A 7,949-nucleotide genomic window follows, 5' to 3' on the forward strand; every position below is an offset into this window, starting at 1 on the left:
GGAAGCGTTTATTGACGTAACTTCGATCGAGACGATGATTTACAGTGACCAAACGCAGCCATTGCCAACGAAAATTCAAAGTCGATTATCTCGAAAACGAAGCTTCGAATAAAAAATTGTTATTCTACATTTTCGACGCATTTTTTCATCTAGAATCTTCTGTTCTGCGTTTCAAACTAAGTAGGATGTTAAGTTCTACGCAACGCGATGGCGCTTTTCTATAAAGCGCAGCCATGCCCAACGAAAATTCAAAGTCGATTATCTCGAAAACGAAGCCTCGAGTGAAAAATTGTTATTCTACATTTTCGACGCATTTCTTCATTTAGAATCACCTGCCTCCTCGATTGTACCACCAGTTATCGATCACTCCGTATATTTTGAAAATTAGAAATATCCAGCGATAATCCTCGATAATTCTCAAGGTGTCCCTCATCGTTTCGAGCCATTAAATCACACGTAATCGCGAACAGAGAGCTTCCAAAGGGTAACAGGAAGTTAGAAAACGGTTTCAAGAGTAATGCGTGTTTTTATAACTCTGTTTCTTTACACCATGAAAACTATAACAAGTATAAAAACATACATTGTCCTGTATAGGGTGTTTTAATGATTTCTTATTAATTTAATAAGAATAAAAAATTTAAATGAAAAATGTTGTGGTTGGTAGGTTCGAGGAGATTCTCTACAAGCTTGTAGCCTTGCTAATTTTCTCTGAATAGGCTACGATATGTAAACGAAGACATTTTAAAGACGTTTTCGATGGAAAATTTCATTTACAAATGTGAATTAGATTTGTAGATTTTTTAATATTTTTTTTCAATGGTTATTAATTCTGAAGATTGGGAGTTTTGAAAATTTAAAGTAAGTTTAGAAGAATAAATAATGTAAGAAAAATAAATAAAAATAAAATAAAATAAGCTAAGAAGAATAAATAAAAATAAAATAAAATAATTTAAAATGAATAAATAAAAATAATAATAAATAAATAATCTCAAGGAATAAGTAATGAAAATTGAAGCTCAGAGCTTTGAAGTTGCAATTGATTTTTTGTTTCTAATTTCAATGAAGATTTCTATTTTTTATTTGTAGAATCTTTTCATTTGAATTGAGAATTTTTAGCAACGGAATATTTTCATTTGAATTTTCAAATTCTGAGTTTTGAATCTCTGAGAATTAAAGCTATGCGAATTAAAGCTCTGAGATTTGATACTCTGAAAATTAAAGCTCTGAGATCTGAAGTTTCGAGCTCTGGACTTCTGAGAATTGAAGCTTTGAAATTTAAAACTCTGAGATCTGAATTTTTTAGCTCTGAAGCTCTGAGTTTTGGAGCTTTAAGATCTGAAATTTTGAGCTCTGAAGCTCTGGGCTTCAAAGCTCTGAATGTCGAGGTTCTGAGCTTTGAAACTGTGAGAGTTGAAACTCAGAACTCTCAAGTTCTTAAAGTTAAAGTTCTCTGCTTTGAAGCTTTGAGAATTAAAGCTCTGAGATTTGAATTTTTTAGCTCTGAAGCTCAGAGATTTGGAGTTCTAAGATTTGAAGTTTTCAGCTCTGAGCTTTGAACCGTTGAAGGTTGAAGTATTGAGTTTTGAAGCTCTGAGAGTTGAAATTTAGAACTCTGAAGCTCTCAGACTTAAAACTCTGAGCTTTGAAGCTTCGAAAGTTGAAGATCTGAATTTTGAAGCTCTGAAAGTTGAAATTTAGAACTCTGAAACTCTGAGAATTAAAGCTCTGAGCTTTGAAGCATTGAGAGTTAAAATCTCTGAAATACTGAGATTTGAAACTCTGAGCTTTAAAGCTTTGAGAGTTAAAAACTAAGACCTATGAAATTCTGAAAGTTGAAGATCTGAATTTTGAAGCTCTGAAAGTTGAAATTCACAATTCTGAAGCTCTGAAAGTTGAAATTCACAATTCTGAAGCTCTGAAAATTAAAGCTCTGAGCTTTAAAAGTTGAAGATTTGAGTTTTGTAGCTTCAAGAGTTGAAATTCAGAACTCTGAAGCTCTGAGAATTAGAATTTTGAACTTTAAAAGTTGAAGATCTGAGTTTTGAAGCTCTGAAAGTTAAAATTCAGAACTCTGAAGCTCTGAGAATTAAAGCTCTTAGCTTTGAAAGTTAAAGATCCAAGTTTTGAAGCTTTGAGAATTGAAACTCAGAACTCTGAAGCTCTGAGAATTAAAATTTTGAACTTTAAAAGTTGAAGATCTGAGTTTTGAAGCTCTGAAAGTTGAAATTTAGAACTCTGGAGCTCTGAAAATTAAAACTCTGAGCTTTAAAAGTTGAAGATCTGAGTTTTGAAGCTTCAAGAGTTAAAATTCAGAACTCTGAAGCTCTGAGAATTAAAGCTCTGAGCTTTGAAAGTGGAAGATCCAAGCTTTGAAGCTCTGAGAGTTGAAATTCAGAACTCTGAAGCTCTGAGAATTAGAATTTTGAACTTTAAAAGTTGAAGATTTGAGTTTTGAAGCTTCAAGAGTTGAAATTTAGAACTCTGAAGCTCTGAAAATTAAAGCTCTGAGCTTCAAAAGGTGAAGATCTGAGTTTTGAAGCTTCAAGAGTTGAAATTCAGAACTCTGAAGCTCTGAGAATTAGAATTTTGAACTTTAAAAGTTGAAGATCTGAGTTTTGAAGCTTCAAGAGTTGAAATTCAGAACTCTGGAGCTCTGAAAATTAAAGCTCTGAGCTTCAAAAGGTGAAAATCTGAGTTTTGAAGCTCTGAAAGTTGAAATTCAGAACTCTGAAGCTCTGAGAATTAAAATTTTGAACTTTAAAAGTTGAAGATCTGAGTTTTGAAGCTCTGAGAGTTGAAATTCAGAATTCTGAAGCTCTGAAAATTAAAACTCTGAGCTTTAAAAGTTGAAGATCTGAGTTTTGAAGCTTCAAGAGTTGAAATTCAGAACTCTGAAGCTCTGAGAATTAAAATTTTGAACTTTAAAAGTTGAAGATCTGAGTTTTGAAGCTCTGAAAGTTGAAATTCAGAACTCTGGAGCTCTGAGAATTAAAATTTTGGACTTTAAAAGTTGAAGATCTGAGTTTTGAAGCTCTGAGAGTTGAAATTCAGAATTCTGAAGCTCTGAAAATTAAAGCTCTGAGCTTTAAAAGTTGAAGATCTGAGTTTTGAAGCTTCAAGAGTTGAAATTCAGAACTCTGAAGCTCTGAGAATTAAAATTTTGAACTTTAAAAGTTGAAGATCTGAGTTTTGAAGCTCTGAGAGTTGAAATTCAGAACTCTGAAGCTCTGAGAATTAAAATTTTGAACTTTAAAAGTTGAAGATCTGAGTTTTGAAGCTCTGAGAGTTGAAATTCAGAACTCTGAAGCTCTGAGAATTAAAATTTTCAACTTTAAAAGTTGAAGATCTGAGTTTTGAAGCTTCAAGAGTTGAAATTCAGAACTCTGAAGCTCTGAGAATTAAAATTTTGAACTTTAAAAGTTGAAGATCTGAGTTTTGAAGCTTCAAAAGTTGAAATTCAGACCTCTGAAGCTCTGAGAATTAAAATTTTGAACTTTAAATCTCTGATACTTAAAAACTCCATTTAACACATGAAAATTGCGAAATTTGCAGAATACTGATTTTCTCGTTTTACATTTTTCAAATTATCCTAGTAATACTGTTGTTTACTAATTATTTGGCTAATTTAAATAATAATAAACAGAATATATTAAATAACAATTTAAATATTAAGGATACCAACTTAAATATCAATAAAAAGAATATATTAATAATTATTTGGCTAATTTAAATAATAATAAAAAGAATATATTAAATAACAATTTAAATATTAAGAATACCAACTTAAATATTAATAAAAATAATTTAGTCAATAATAATTTAAATATTAAAAATACCAACTTAAATATTAATAAAAAGAATTTGGTCAATAATAATTTAAATATTAAAAATATCAACTGAAAAATTAACAAAAATAATCTATCAAGTAAAATAAAAATAAAATAAAAATCAGAAGAAAAAAAGAAAAGAACAAAATCTAATAAATTTTCAAATATGTTCATTATATCTCGAAATTAATTCTGATTTAGCAAACGTCTTTAAAATGTCTCGAATAACCGAGACAAACACCTTCAGAACTTTTAGAAGCCTCTGTGCAGTCTGATTAACCGATTAACCGTAATAAATTATTAACAAAAAGAACAACAATGATTCTAGTTGCACGTCGAGGATGAAAATGCGCTTAACATAGTTCTGTTTCATTATCCAATATCGAAATTGTACGTTAATTAATCAACGAGGTAATTAGAATGCAAAATACATCAATCGTCGATGGAGAAATCAAATGTTTGAAACTTGTACGCATCTTCTTTTTTTTAAATATTCTCATTTTCTTTTTTTTTTTTTTTTAACACACTAAAATGTGAATAAAATTCGTCCTTTTCTGTTTCAAATATTAACAGAGATTTTTCTTTTTTATTTGCAGAATTTTTTCTGTCGCGTGGAGAATTAAAAATTGGTTGATTTGTAATTAATAATTTGTTTCGTTCGATTTCTCTTAGAGAATTAGAAATTCATTTCATTCGATTTTTCTTGGGGAATTAGAAATTTAATTTTTCCATTAATTTGTAATTAAAAATCCATTTCATTCGAATTCTCTTAGAGAATTACAAATCCATTAATTTACAATTAAAGGTCCAGTTCATTCAATTTCTATTAGAGAATTACAAATATCCATTAATTTGTAATTAAAAATTCATTTCCTTCGATTTTTCTTAGAGAATTACAAATCCATTTCATTCGATTTCTCTAAAAGAATTAAAAATCTCTCTTAAATAATTTAAAAGCTCTGAAGCTCTGAGATCTGAAATTTTGAGCTCTGAAGCTTTCAGAGTTAACGCTTTTGGAGAATTAAAAATCCATTTCATTCGAATTCTTTTAGAGAATTACAAATATCCATTAATTTGTAATTAAAAATCCATTTCATTCAATTTCTCTTAAAGAATTAAAAATTTCTCTAAGAGAATTAAAAAGCTCTGAAGCTCTGAGATTTGAAATTTAGAGCTCTGAAGCTTTCAGAGTTAACGCTTTTGGAGAATTAAAAATCCATTTCATTCGAATTCTTTTAGAGAATTACAAATCCATTAATTTGTAATTAAAAATCCATTTCATTCAATTTCTCTTAGAGAAATAAAATTTTTTTTAAAAGAATTAAAAAGCTCTGAAGCTCTAAATTTTGAAGCTTTCAGAGTTAATGTTCTTAGAGAATTTTAAAAATGCATTAATTTATAATTAAAAATCCACTTCATTCTATTTCTCTTAGAGAATTAAAAATTAATTTTATTCGATTTCTCTAAAAGAATTAAAAAGCTCTGAAGCTCTGAGATCTGAAATTTAGAGCTCTAAAGCTCTAAACTTTGAAGCTTCCAGAATTAATTCTCTTAGAGAATTTAAAAAATTCATTAATTTATAATTAAAAAATACGTTTCATTCGATTTTTCTTAGAGAATTAAAGAGCACTGGAGCTCTGAGATCTGAAATTTAGAGCTCTAAAGCTCTAAACTTTGAAGCTTTCAGAGTTAATGTTCTTAGAGAATTTTAAAAATGCATTAATTTATAATTAAAAATCCATTTCATTCAATTTCTCATAAAGAATTAAAAATCTCTCTGAGAGAATTAAAAAGCTCTGAAGCTTTGTGATCTGAAATTTTGAGCTCTGAAGCTCTTAAGTTTAGAAGCTTTTAGAGTTAATGTTCTTAGAGAATTTTAAAAATGCATTAATTTATAATTACAAATCCATTTCATTCAATTTCTCATAAAGAATTAAAAATCTCTCTGAGAGAATTAAAAAGCTCTGAAGCTTTGTGATCTGAAATTTTGAGCTCTGAAGCTCTTAAGTTTAGAAGCTTTCAGAGTTAATGCTCTTAGAGAATTAAAAATCTATTAATTTATAATAAAAAAATACATTTCATTCGATTTCTTTTAGAGAATTCAAAATCCATTAACTCAAAATTTAAAAATGCATTCTATTTTAAGAGAATTTTAAAATTCCACTTGATTAAACTTTTCTTAGAGAATTTTAAAATTCCATTTTATTCGATTTCTCTGAGAGAATTTTAGAAATCCATTAACTAATAATTAAAAATCCATTTCATTTGTATTCTCTTAGAGAATTAAAAATCCATTAACTCAGAATTTAAAAATGCATTCCATTTAATTTCTATCAGAGATTTAAAAATCCATTTCATTCGATTTAACTGAGAGAATTTTAAAATTCCACTTGATTCAATTTTTCTTAGAGAATTTTAAAATTCCATTTCATTCGATTTCTCTGAGAGAATTTTAGAAATCCATTAACTAATAATTAAAAATCCATTTCATTTGAATTCTCTTAGAGAATTAAAAATCCATTAACTCAAAATTTAAAAATGCATTCTATTTAATTTCTCTCAGAGAATTAAAAATCCAGTTCATTCGATTTCTCTGAGAGAATTTAAAAAATCCACTTCATTCAATTCCTCTTAGAGAATTTGAAAAATCCATAAATTTATAATTAAAAATCCATTTCATTCAATTCCTCTTAGAGAATTTGAAAAATCCATAAATTTATAATTAAAAATCCACTTCATTCAATTTCTCTAAGAAAATTTGAAGAATCCATCAATTAATAATTAAAAATTCAAGTTTTATTCGATTTCTCCATCTGACGAGATATTTTTCAGTTTAAAAAAAAAAAAAAATAAAAAATAATAGAACGAGAGGCGAAAGAAGATTCATTAAAAATCCATTTCATTCATTTTTCTCAGAGAATTTAAAAAATCCACTTCATTCAATTCCTCTTAGAGAATTTGAAAAACCCATTAATTAATAATTAAAAATGCACTACATTCGATTTCTTCATCTGACGAGGTATTTTTCAGTTTAGAAAAAAAAAAAAAAAAAAGAAAATGGAAGGAGAGGCGAAACAAGCTTCATTAAAAATCCATTTCATTCATTTTTCTCAGAGAATTTTAAAAATCCACTTCATTCAATTCCTCTTAGAGAATTTGAAAAACCCATTAATTAATAATTAAAAATGCACTACATTCGATTTCTTCATCTGACGAGGTATTTTTCAGTTTAGAAAAAAAAAAAAAAAAGAAAATGGAAGGAGAGGCGAAACAAGCTTCATTAAAAATCCATTTCATTCATTTTTCTCAGAGAATTTTAAAAATCCACTTCATTCAATTCCTCTTAGAGAATTTGAAAAACCCATTAATTAATAATTAAAAATGCACTACATTCGATTTCTTCATCTGACGAGGTATTTTTCAGTTTAGAAAAAAAAAAAAAAAAGAAAATGGAAGGAGAGGCGAAACAAGCTTCATTAAAAATCCATTTCATTCATTTTTCTCAGAGAATTTAAAAAATCCACTTCATTCAATTCCTCTTAGAGAATTTGAAAAATCCATAAATTTATAATTAAAAATCCATTTCATTCAATTTCTCTTAGAGAATTTGAAAAATCCATAAATTTATAATTGAAAATCCATTTCATTCGATTTCTCTGAGGAAATTTTTAAAAATGTATTTCATTCGATTTCTCCATCTGACGAGGTATTTTTCAGTTTAGAAAAATAAAAAAAAAAAGAAAATGGAAGGAGAGGCGAAAGAAGATTCTAATTGGATAATTAATTGTTCTTGTTGGCGTTCAACGTGACGTCCAAAGGCTCGTCGAATTTTTCAGTTTAAAAAAAAAAAAAAAAAAGAAAATAGAAGGAGATTCGAAACAAGATTCATTAAAAATCCATTTCATACATTTTTCTCAGAGAATTAAAAATCCACTTCATTCGATTCCTCTTAGAGAATTTGAAAAATCCTTAAATTTATAATTAAAAATCCATTTCATTCAATTTCTCTTAGAGAATTTGAAAAATCCATAAATTTATAATTGAAAATCCATTTCATTCGATTTCTCTAAGAAAATTTGAAAAACCCATTAATTAATAATTAAAAATCCATTTCATTCAATT

The sequence above is a fragment of the Xylocopa sonorina genome, unplaced genomic scaffold (genome assembly GCF_050948175.1).
Source record: "Xylocopa sonorina isolate GNS202 unplaced genomic scaffold, iyXylSono1_principal scaffold0014, whole genome shotgun sequence".
In the NCBI taxonomy this organism is placed as follows: domain Eukaryota; kingdom Metazoa; phylum Arthropoda; class Insecta; order Hymenoptera; family Apidae; genus Xylocopa; species Xylocopa sonorina.